Genomic DNA, 12992 nt, shown 5'->3' with positions numbered 1-12992 from the left:
GCATAATGTAATTAATATGAACACAGCCCAATAAATGATGTTGATTAATGATGCTCCATCTTGTTTCAAGTGCTATGAAGAGTGCAAAAAGATAACAGGCAAAGTCTTATTGACACACTGCAGAAGGCTGAACGGGAGAACAAACAGCACAGGAGTGGGTATACAACAACAGACATGTAGGTTAGAACAGCTCCACACCGGCTACGAAAGTTTCTCAAACTAACTCAGAAGAATATATTGATTCGGCATGCCTGATCTCTCCTCAGGCAGACTATTCCAAAATCATAGGGGCTTTGATGGAGTAAGGTTGATCTCCTTTGTTTTTCAAACTGAACTCAGAAAAAGGCCTGGCCCAAAGAAATGAAACTGTGGTCTGCCTCGTAAGAGATTGAGAGATGTGAGCTACAGCCAGCGGCAATACTATGTAAAACTTTAAAAGCCATCCATAAAAATCTTAGTAGCAATCAGGGAACTCGCATTTATGCTAATTCTTCATTCTTCCATCATTGATATGTCAGAAAACATATAACAAACAGATTTTTCTTGTTACAATTCAAAGCAAATAGCTTTTTTTTTTTTCAAACTTTATAATGAGAAGAGTGTAACCTAAAGGGTCTTCTCTCCTTCCATCTGTCTTTGTCCTCGAAAGCCAACCAACATTGCTTCCAACCTAGTAAGATAAGTGATACAAAGGTGTGATTCTGTACTGGCTTCCCACCTAGTAGCATTGCAGATAAACATGGGAGTTCACAGGTGGGAAGCTGGAGATTTTCTCAAACTGTCAGTAGGAATTACTGGTGCGTTGGCCAGAACACGATACCTCACTAGCTTCACCGCCTGCGAATACTGTCATTTGTGTTGAACTGGTAGGTGGCCCCCACCTGAACTCCAGACCCGGCAGCGGTGGGTGATTACTTTGTCTTCCGTGGCAACTTGGGGTCATTTGTACAAAGTAAACGGTTGAGTCGAAAGTGTTGTTTTTCTTCTTTTGTGGGAACAGCCTCACACTGCTATTGCCCACAGAAAACCGTGACATATTGTAATATGATTCGGAAACTGCTGCATGGTAAACAAAGGTGCCGTGTAATGCATTCAGAACATTTATTAAAGCTTTCCAAAAGACATTCAAGGGAATGCTTCATTGACTAATAGACATCATTACAAACCTGTTGAAGTTGATTTAAAGCTGTGTTTTAACCATTAACTGATGTATATGACATGTACCACCCACCTAGAGCAGACCGGGCACACCCACCCCATAGCAATGACACTCCTTAATGGCTGCAGCCATCCCCAGCAGGATGGAGCCTGACACAGGCACGCACACAAAAATGGTTTAGGAACAACTCAAATACGAGAATGAAGAACAGCACAAGGGGTTGACCTGGCCTCCAAATTCAATCGATCCCAAACTGATCAAGTATCTGTAGGATGCACTGGAACTAGCCTGATCCCCAGAGACCCCTCCCCTCAACCTATATGTCCCAAAAGCCCCCACTAACAACATTCTGATGCCAGACACCACAGGAGACAATCAGAAGGGTGTCCTATAGTAGTGGCACAAGAGACCTACACAATATTAGGAAGGTGGTCATAATGTTATGCCTGATCCTGCCTTGTGTATACACAATATGTACTCGAGTACTTCTTGACATTAAGACTTGGCAAGAGAGCCTTTATCTGTACTTAAAGCGTGGTACACTTTGCAGAATGGCTGCTGTACGCATCTGCTCTTGGCCTTTCACACCCACTCTGTCACCCAAGTTTAAATGTCAAGCCCGTATTAGCTTGTGAAAACCCTGCATGGATACAACTGGCTGTCTGACTGCCAGCCATACATGCACAAGGACACACACCAAAATTACACACTGCGTCAGGGTTCCACCACAGAGTGCCAGATTCAACCCAACACATACTTACTCTCAGTAAACAAATGCTATGAGGGTATCGGTCATAAAATTTGATATACGACATTTTAAAGTCCATTACTGGATTCATGCTTTAGGTCACAAACATACACATGTACACACACGCTTGTCCTCGACCTGTCAAGGAGCAGCCACCTGTCATACGGTCACGGCCAGAGGAGGCTGCAACGATGCGGAACAACAAGGCAGGAGCACCATTTCCCCACATATATACTGCATGCACACACACACTGGGAACTTCAACAAAAATACTGCTGAAGCCACACACATATCCTCTATGGCTGACACCATCCCTCACCTTGACTTGGCATCTCATAAGTCAGCTGCAGAGGCTGGGGGAGGAGAAGGGTGGGGAGGGAAGGATGAAGGGGGTGGCGAGATGAGAATGGGGAGGCAGGTAAAGGGTAGAGGAGGCAGAGAAGGAATAGGGGAGTGGTGGAGCATGATAACCCAATTTGTTAGTGGTGGATAAATAGGGGTCTGGGAGGTAAATCACCACGGGGAGAGCAAATGAAATAAGGATGGAGAGAAAAGGAAGGAGGGGAGGGGAGGAAAGAAGGAGGAATGGGCTGGGATAAACAGCTCGAGCTAATGTAAATAATGCCAACCATGCTTGTTGGTGAGAGGCTATATTTCAATATTGAGCATATAAAAAGGCTACAAAGAGGAATTATAACTGCCTCCGACTGCACTAAAAGTCATAAATCACTCTGGTGCAGTAAGTGACCTATTTTGAAGACACCGACAAACCTGTTGTCCATTTATGGGGTTGAACATGTCTCAGTCAGCACGGTGTTGTTATTAGGTGTGTGACTTTGTAAATCATATTTTGTTGCCTGCCCCTCTCTATTAATACGCCCTATTACACCTAATCTGAATTCAGGCTTTAAAGGATCAAAGCAGTTTTCTACAGGGACTAAAAACTATACAGGCTGTTAAACAGTTTGTACTCGTCTGTATTAAGGAATCAATAACAAAACAGTAAGATGTGGATAAAGTCACTCATTCAACTTTGTCACTTTGTGCCTCCCTATTAGACTCCTAAAAAGTATTGCTCAGCACTTTGCACTTTGCTCATCAGCGTTGCTTGCCAAAAATCTTCACAGAGAGCACTTTGCTAAGTCGAATTTGCATCAAAATAATGGCTCATAAGGGGTGTAGTGCTGAATTAAAAAGGACAACGGATTACCTCTGGCTGATTTTAAACATAGAGTGGGGGTAAAGAACTGACTCCCTCTCTTCTATTACAACCAAACCCGACATATGGCAGGAAATGATAGACATCAGTTCAACCTGAAACTGACATTTTATACCAGACCACTGATCATTGGTAAATACCATGTTGCTGCACACGCTTGACATGGGTTTAAAAACTGGGATTACAACTCACGACATATAACTCTGCTGCTGTATCATATTGGTCACACATGGAGAGTATGCAGTATTAAAGTCCTTTTTTAGACCCATTAGACTAAAATACGCCAATCAGCCTTAACATTATGACCACCTTCCTAACATTGAGTAGGTCTTCCTTGTGCTTTCAAAACAGTTGTGACTCATCAGAGAATGGACAATGACCTTCTGAGGGTGTCCTGTGGTGTCTGGTAACAGAATGTTGTTAGTGGGGGGCTTTGGGTCCTATGGGTTGAGGGGAGGGGCCTCTGTGGATCAACCCACAGATACTTGATCAGTTTGGGATCTAGTGAATTTGGAAGCCAGGTCAACACCTTGTTCTGTTTTTCATGTTTTTTGAGTTGTTCCTAAACAGTTTAGTGTGTATGTCTGTGTCAGGCTGCATCCTGCTGGCATCAAGGAGTGTTTTTGCTATGGGGTGGGGGTGCCTGGTCTGGTCTAGGTGGTACATGTCTAAATAGCATCCGCACGAATGCCAGGTCCAAAGCTTTCCCAGCAGAACATTGTATTGTCACAAGATGGTCAATGTTATTCACTTCTCCTCTCAGTGGTTTTAACGTTGGGGCTGATCTGTGTATGTAGTGAATTAAATGCCGCTGCTGCTGCATTTAATGTTTTATTTTATTTCAGTTGACAAGATTTTATTCTTGCATGATAGAAAGCCTGTGTAGACGCTATAGAGCACCATGTCCTCCGTCCAGTTTAAGGTTAATTAAAGAGCGCGTCCTTCTTCCAACTGAATATATTAAAAAAAAGCATTAAATGCCTTATATGAAACAACCAAAACTCTATTTCACTTCGTGTGTGTGACAAGTCCTGTACACCAACAGTTTTTCATGCTTCCTTCTTTCACTCTACGTGAAGCATCTGTATTTGTCTCTATCACCCCCTTCTTTACACTCAAGCCCTGTGATCTACATCGAAGGGCGCAATGAGAGAGTCTGTCTCTGAAGTTTGTGCCCGATGAGCTCCTTGACAAACAAGCAGCTCGTATCCTCCCCGGCTTCCCCCCTCCACTGCTGGGACTTTTAACTTCAATATTTGGAATCTTAAATGGGGAAAGCTGCGCAGCATTTGTCTAGCAAACACTCCCCAAGAGGAAGTCTGATGCTGAGGCAAAGAGGCCTGCTATATCGAGACGGATGCATTCGCTGAATAACTGACGAAACCTGGTGGCATTCTTAAGCAGGAATTCTTAAACGCCTGTCCGATGTCACAGGTGCTTTTCTCATAAGTTTTCGTCTTTTCTTTCGTCATTTCTTTTCTGCACTGAAAGAGAATTGAGTTCTCTGCGATTAAAATGTGAAATCTCTTTAGATTAGTTCTTCAGGCACAAATTACGAGGCACAGGCTATTTTTAAATTTTGACAAAATGAATGCACATTTAGAAATAAATGTAGAAATGTAGTTTAAGTGTTGAAAAACATGTGCGGAAGCAGCTGAGATAGATAGTTGCCATAATAATGTGCAGTTCCCGTATTGCAGCTGTTTCAAATTGACTTAAAAACTGTGTGGAACAGATTAACTGGTGCAAAGAAACCACAGTAGATTGGGTGCCTATTTCGTTAGGCCCTGATCCTGTGTCAAAATGTTCTAATTTATTCAATAATTAGGTCTAAACATTCAATAATGCAGCCCCACAGTTATGTTAAAATGGATGGATTCTGAGAAGGTTATCCCATTCTTTCTGTCTCTCTATAGCTCCCTGAACAGATGTTCTGGTTTTTGGCTGAGTCACTCAAGCACAATGAGCTAACACGAAGACACTCCAGTGCAGCCTTGGCTGTTTGCTTTAGGTCATAAGGCGCTTTAGGACCGTTATGTGACAGTTATGTAATACCTGGCTGGCATTTTGCAGGAGGTTTGCGCGACATATAAGAAAACATAGAACAATATCGCATACTCTGTAGGTTAGGTGCAGGCTGGACTTCACTATGGGTTTTAAAAGCTTTAAAAGCTGTTGCTTGGTTGCGTTTCTTGTCTTGGTAATTTTTCTTCAACGGTGGTTGCTGGGGTTACATTCAAGTACGTCACCAATACACTTGCAAAATCAATGACCGTACACTTTTTATTACTCAAGGGCAAGGGCAAGTAGCACCCACTAAAACTGATCCTTCTTGGGTTCCTGTAGTGCAGACAAAAAAAAAATATATTGTTTCTCGTCTGAAGCTGAAAGTGACTGCTGAAATAAATGCTCCACATTTGGCTGCACTGTCATAGCATGATGCTGTCACCATCATGCGCCACTGTAGGGATGCTATTGTGATGAGCATTTGCTTGATGTTTGCCAGACACACTTGGGAGTTCTGCCCGTAGAATTAACTTCTTCGGTAAGAGAACTGGCGAATCCCAAACCCCATAAATTTCCCAATTATTGAGACCACTGTGCTCCTGGGGAAAGTTTTAAATTTAATTTTATATGGTTGCTCTTTCATCTACAGAGAGCTCACTGGGCTTCATGGCTGAGAATGGGATTTTATATCCATAAACTACAGTATATCTGTATAACAAAAGATCTGAATACATTTGAAATGAAAGATTTCAGTTTCAGACTTACAATAAATATGCAAAACAAACTAAACAAAACAAGCATAAAAAAAACAAACAAAAAAACAACAACATTCGATTCTGGTGCGGCAAAATAGAAATTTTAAATTAAATCTGTAGACAATTAAGTGGACAAGAATTGAAGTTCTGGGAATACTTGAATGAATCCACTTCACATAAAATGTTTTTTAAGAGCCTGGAAACATATCAGCATTTCTCTGAAAACCAAAACCAAAATTGTGTACTGATTGCATTTGTGTTTGTGATAAGAAATGAAATACAAATACAATTTTATGCCAAAATGAGCAACAAAATTGCACCGTAGCCTGTGATCTGCATAAAACAACCTCAGTCAGGAAATTTAATCCACTGGAGGGAAGGAGGCTTTGTTTGGTGGGACGAAATTACCAAACAAATGCAGGTGCAAAAAATCCACTTGGATGACTTAACAATGTGGAGGCCTGAATTCTTTACTTTTTTGTCTCCTTGTTTCGTCACGTTAAGAAATATCTCTTGTGTTATAAAGCAGCAAAACTACATTTCACGCCACAGAAAAATCTGCATGAAACTATTAATCATATAATATTTCTGAAATGCAATAAAACGAAATATTTGAAATACTTTGATACTTATTCATCTTGATATAAAAGTTTCTGTGATGCAATTTAATGTGTGTTATAACTGTTTTTCCCCAACACTATATTGCAGTTAAGTTAGAAGCTGACATTCTCACTCCACAGGAAGAGGCAGTCCATAACGGCCTTTTAGTAGTATACATTAAAATTTCATCATATTGAACACAAGCAAGATTGATTGATGTGTTTGCATTTTTTGTGTCTGGTGCAAGAGTGTCCAGCTTGGGGGAAAGAGACTTTGTATTCTGTGGTTCAGACATGTGGCGATGGAGGAAGCTGGCATGAGGTCAAGTTGGTCCCTGCGGCTTTTACCAGTCGGCACAGCATGGAGGCTATAAGGGTTCAGTAAAGGGACACAGGGAGGAAGTAGTAGGCTCTGAGTACAAGATGGTTCATGGCAGGGCAACAATGCTGGCGGTTGCAAAGGGACTCATCAGTGGAAGGTTCACTTATTTGTCAGCACATACAGGTCACTAGGAACAACCCATGGCAACACATACACACACACAAGCATAAATGCATATCAAACAGGCACCAGGTGTATCCTATAAATTTGCAGACACGAAGATGCATGCAGGCTTTCTGGCAGTCATGTGCATGATGTACATACAAACTAAGATTCATCACCATCTGCCCTACACAATTCCAACTCAAAGCAGTTCCCAGATTGACTCTAAAAAGTTTCTAGACATAGTGAAAAACAAATTAAACAAATGTATCCTGCTGCCATAGTGTATTGGTTGCTTTATAGTCAGTCCCCCATGAGTGATGAATTTTTTAGTAAAATGCTGCCAGTTGTTTTGTTTTATTTTACCTCTGTTCCTAAGTCAATGTTATTCATACATTCATAATCTGAATTTGTTAGTTTCTTTGTGTCCTTACACCGTTGTACGTAAGGCAGCTCATATATTCAGGTGTTACCTTCAACCAGGAGCGGTCTAGCCACTGGACTTTAGAACTATATGAATAATAATTCTAAAATGAACGATAACTTCAACTTATAAAAGTACTTTTAAAGGTACCCAAGGCACCCAACAAACATAAATTATACAAAGTACAAAAGAAATCAAGGAGAGAACAATAATGGTTGGGTGAGACTAAATACCCTCCAGAAAAGGTGCGGTTTGAGTAGAGACTTATATTGTCATAGGGTTTCGACATAATGAGTGTTGAGTGTAGATGTGAAGGAAGTCTGAGAGTTATTAAGGGGCATGAAGGGCCTTGTAGGTGAGGAGGAGAATGTTGTATTTAAAACTGGACTTTAATAGGAGACAGTGTAGGTGGAAGAGTTTGAATGTTGTCAGGTGATTAGAGAAGTTAAGAAACTTGAAAGAGTTTTGGGCTCATTTCAGCCTGTCAAGGTCTATGCTCCAGGCGGGTGGTGACGAATCCATGAAGGAGTGTACCAGCAATATAATAACAAAGTGAAAGCTGGAGATGAGCAATGTTGCAGAGGTAGATGTGCTAAAAGATTTGAAGTGTTGCTCAAAAGGTGTTTTCCAGGACCTTTAAGGATGGGCACATGGTATCAAACTTCAAGAAGAGGACATCTAACGCTACCTAGCACCGTAACCATGAACTGAACTCTATTTTGTTGCTGTTTAAGAGAATTTTAAGATAACTGAAAGAGTTGTAAGATAACTTGGTTCTGAGGTAACAGAGGCAGTAGGAGGGTGACTGAGGTGGAAGCTGAATGGAGGGTTTGATGGTGATGTAGATGTGAGTATCATCTACATACTTTTGGATAGATTTGGAAGTTGGGGCCATGCTTATGGATTATCTGTCCATGGGGAAGTATGTACATATTAAGGAGGAATGGTCTGAATAGTGCACCCTGGGCTGGTGAGGGAGAGGAATTTTTGATGGTGATCAGCTGTTGGGGAGGTACAGTATGACTGGAATCAGGAGAGGGTTATACAAGGATGCCTAGGTGTTTGGATGTTTATGTAGGACACTGTGGAAAACCACAAAAAGTAGAGGACAGGTCAAGAAGGATGAGAATAAAAACAAGGTTAGCATATGCTGCTCTGCAGAGGTCATTAGTTCTGAAGCCTGACTGAAGGAGTTTGTAAAGCTGACAGGAGAACATGTGGAAGGAAGGCTGGAGATCAGGCAGAAGTTACTGAGCTCTTCTGTGTCCTGGCCCCTGTTTCCAAAGTAGGGCTACTAATGCTAGCCTCATTACACATCCTGGAAACTTCAACATAATCTTTACAAATTAGCACAAGTTAGTGCTGCTAAGAGCACCTGCATGGTAACATAAATGCAAATGTACAACAAGTTTCAGAGAAGGAACTATTGCTTCATAGTGAATAAATTAACACAAATGAGACCAAAAATGTTCTTTGTTCCTTCTTTAAAAAAAATAAAATAAAAATAGGAGTACAAAAGGGTATGGAAGAAAAAAAGGCTTGCATGTTGCATCACACTAGGAGCTAAAATAATTGGTTAAGGTCATTTGTAATTAAGGATTTAATTAAGAATTATGCTATTATATGCCCTTGAGACATTAAATAACATTTGCAACAGTCGAAATCAAGCAACCTCTAGTCTACATCAATATAATCTCACTTAACGCTTCACTGGATACCAAGTCAATCATACACTATAACCAGAAGACAAGTACACAAGGCTATGATTCAAATTATTGTTATCACAGCTCCAACTCTCCAACACAATATTAGAGATTAAAGGAAAAAAAAAGTATATAAAAATGAAAGTTTGGTGGATGAAATGCTTCTATGTCTGCAAGTCATTTTGAATAGGACTAGTCAAGCACTCAAAGAGCACAGACACCAAAAACTAACCCTCATCAAACAGCTATGAGAAAATATCCATGTAGCGTTTTGTATAAGCAACATTGTGGAACGTACATTTTGTGTTTAATGCTTCTGGATAATATTTACATTCATAACTTGCACCGAACCATTTGGTGGAGGAACGATTGAATAAGGGAGGAAAATCTATTACTTGTCGGCTTGACGACTGTAGCCAAGGAGGCTTGATGCAAGATACAGATACCATCTCTATCTGTCACCGGAGTTGAACCTTATTGCCTACTCCTCACTTGCTTGAACATATTATCAAAACTGTATCATCCAATCTCTTTACAGATTGCTCCTGTTCCGTCGTGAGGCCTGCATTTCTTGGCTGTTTGATACCATCACAATCAATATTTCATGGCTTCAAAGAGTTACAGGGTTGAATTTCTCTCAAAAAGTCCCAACGGCGTGCCATATCTACACACTATATCTCCCCAGCTGATTCTCAGCAGCGCAGCAACCTACAGCTCTTAGCACGGCAGCCATATGGTGCTACTGCAGGCTGCATGTAAAGGCCAGTGGTGCAAATGCATATCTAGTTATCCAGGTCAAGGTGAGGGCATTTCAGAGGTTTATGTGTGATTTCATAGAGGTCTGGATGTCTGTGGAGACTGTGTGTATTTGTGTGTGAGTGCATATGTCTGATGACCCAATTCCCTGTAGGGATGTCATGGGTCATTTGCTCTGACCTTTCCTGTATGCACAAGCAAACAAAAAGCTGGAAACAGATGACCTGGCAAACAGCCTCATATTCACACTAGAGTAATACAACACCACACTGTAATCTCTACACAGTTTCCGCCAGTGGCAAAAAGGAGAGTACAATAGCTAAGGGCAACAGAATATCTGCTTTTTTTTGTGTACAGTTCGATAAGATATGACAATGAGCTCTTCAGACAGCAAAAATCAGAGAGCCAAAATAAAAAATGGAATTTAAAAAGGGTGGCCCAAAGAACAACACTTTAAAATACACACAATCTGATCCCCTGTTCCAGTTCCTACACCCTCCTTTGGAAGTGTGGTACAGTACCTACTTTTTGGGGTGGATGTCATATAACTACAGGTTGGACACAGCAATCAGAAAACAGCGGTTCATGGTATACACCAATCAGGCATAACATAATGACCACCATGTATGAACCAGTGTTCACATAGCTAACCCCTAATGCTAACACTAACCATTATAGATTTAATTTAATACTTGTGACAAACAATTTATAAATGTCTGTCTAAAAAACAATGAGATAAACAAAAAAGCAATTAAGCACGCTTTGTTTAACACAGATAAAAGGTACAGATAAAAAAGGAGCAGCACCCACTGCAATCGGGTCTCCTTCCTTCACATCTATAAAAGAAAATAATCTGCTGCATAACAGTAAATGACAAAAGCTATTAAAAAGGTCACTTTTTAATAATATTATTGGTATCTCGAGGCTAATAGTTCTTCATACACAGGAATAAGACAAAGGAGGTGTTTGAAGGAGGTGAGTCAGATCCAGTGCAAACCTGACGCATGGGGAAGCAACCACATATTTAAATGACTATTATTAAAAAAAAGAGGCACCGCGTTCTAAAAGGACACCATATTTGAACAGACTGCATGATAAAGAGACCTGCTGTAGGAGCAGCATGATGTGCCAACAATTCATAAGCAGCTTAGTTTCGAAAAGGACTGCGGCACATGCTATTTGCTATCTGCGCATCACATTCGATCTCACCTGCGAAGACATTCCCCTGTTTGCCTGTAATGGTTGTGACATCTGATAGTGGGTCCATTCGGATTAATTTGAGTACCCACACACATCAACACAGACCTGAGACCTGTGTCAGTGCTCCGCTACAAATGTCGCCTTCCAACGTTCTCGATAAGCTACCAAGATAAGCCATAATATGGAGTACAGGTGTATTGCACTTGACTGTATTACAATATTTTAGTGTGTTTATAGCTTCAAACATTTTAAGTATATAAAAAGATTCCTCTTTCCTTGATTAAGTAAATGAGCCTGAACATGTGTGAGCAACTATATTTGGGTGAATTACCGAAGAGATCTCAACGAGGGCAACATTTGTACCTCAAAGTTAAATATATTTTTGGTGGGGGGGGGTGGTGGCTTAAAAGGAATGACTATTACACACCTGCTAGAATATAAGCAACAACAACCTTGTTTGTTAGTGGTAATGATGTGCTGTTTCGACCAGGTGCCATGAATTATGTTTCTCCCTACTTTCCTTAAACTACTGTTTCCCTCAGCATCTCTACAGCTGTGTACATGTGCGCCTCTGCATCTGGATGCAAAGTGATGAGGCAAGGGAGATTCAGACGGCGTGTGACTGAATGTCTATACAAACCGGGGAGGCGGGGGGGGGGGGGTATCTACCGGCCAACCAGGTGGAAACCAGCTGTGAGCAAGCTCAGGAAACATTCAAGGAAGTGTTACTCACATCCCAGGGGGCAGGGTAGTTTAGACAAATCACGACGTTTGGAGGAAGCATTAGTCATATCCCAGAGTGTCCTGCTCGGGAGAGCAGTGTGGCACTGGAGAGTCAGGTATCACGGCTGAAATGATAACTCTGAGATGAATAAGTGTTTGCCATGTGCACCTGGATCACTCAGCCAGCATCCTGCGGGAAGATGAAAGGACGATTGCAGGCATCGAGACAAAATGGAGACTAGGATAATACAGAGGCTGGCCTCGGCTATTTAGCACCAGGGACGAATTTTGTGTTACACATGACTGGGCATGTTTTTTTTTTGTTTTAGGGTGGATATAAATTAAGGCCGAGGCGGTGAGGATTTCCACGTGTAATTGTCGCTGAAACCGCACAGCCCTAAGTGGGTAGAAAGGAAGGACAGAATAGAGGGCAGACGGAGGAGGTGAGGGGACTTTGATGGTTGGAGAGACAGCTGTGTCCCCGGTGAGTGTCTTTGAAGAACAAGAGGGAGCCTTGAAATAAATGCATTAATTGTAGACGGGAAAAATGAAAGAACAACGGTGGAGATGAAGGAGGGGAGAAACAGATTGTGTTTGTTGACTCAGAATAACTCCAGCTGAGAGAGATGAAAGGCCTCACGGTTGTCACGTCACAGGTTATAAAACCGTGAGTTGGTGGATACTCCCTTACAGCGCTGATGATCAGTTATTTTTGTATGAACTCAGGTTTCTCGGTATTTTCACTGTAACTGAAATGTTTCTGTACCAAAAGATTTCTTTTGCTTCTACAGACGCAACTCTGGTGGATATAGGCATTCTCAAGTGAACAGGCGATGAGTTATCCTCCAGAATCGAGCTTACTCTTCCAAACCCTCTCATTCTCCAAGAACTCGTAAACAAGTTCTGTGACCTTGCATCAACATAATCGGGAGCTGCCAAAAGCTTTTTACAAAATAATATTACTGTGAAACTCCTCGCCATTCCTCACCCTATAGATAGAAGATGACTTCTGTTTCAATAGATAAATGCAGCTTGTTCAATTTTTTTTGCCGTGGACAGTTGTCAGTGTTTCATCCCCCTCAGTATTTGGTTTGTGTGGCCTTGGTCCGACCGCTTCCGTCTGACTGTGATAAATGAATAATAGAAATAGAGAAAAATAACAGAAAGACAGGCAAAAGCTTTTACAGAAGAGAAAGAAATGGACGAGAGGAGATT

The sequence above is a fragment of the Chelon labrosus genome (assembly GCF_963514085.1).
Source record: "Chelon labrosus genome assembly, chromosome: 16".
Lineage (NCBI taxonomy): Eukaryota > Metazoa > Chordata > Actinopteri > Mugiliformes > Mugilidae > Chelon > Chelon labrosus.
Note: the sequence above shows the minus strand (reverse complement) of the source record.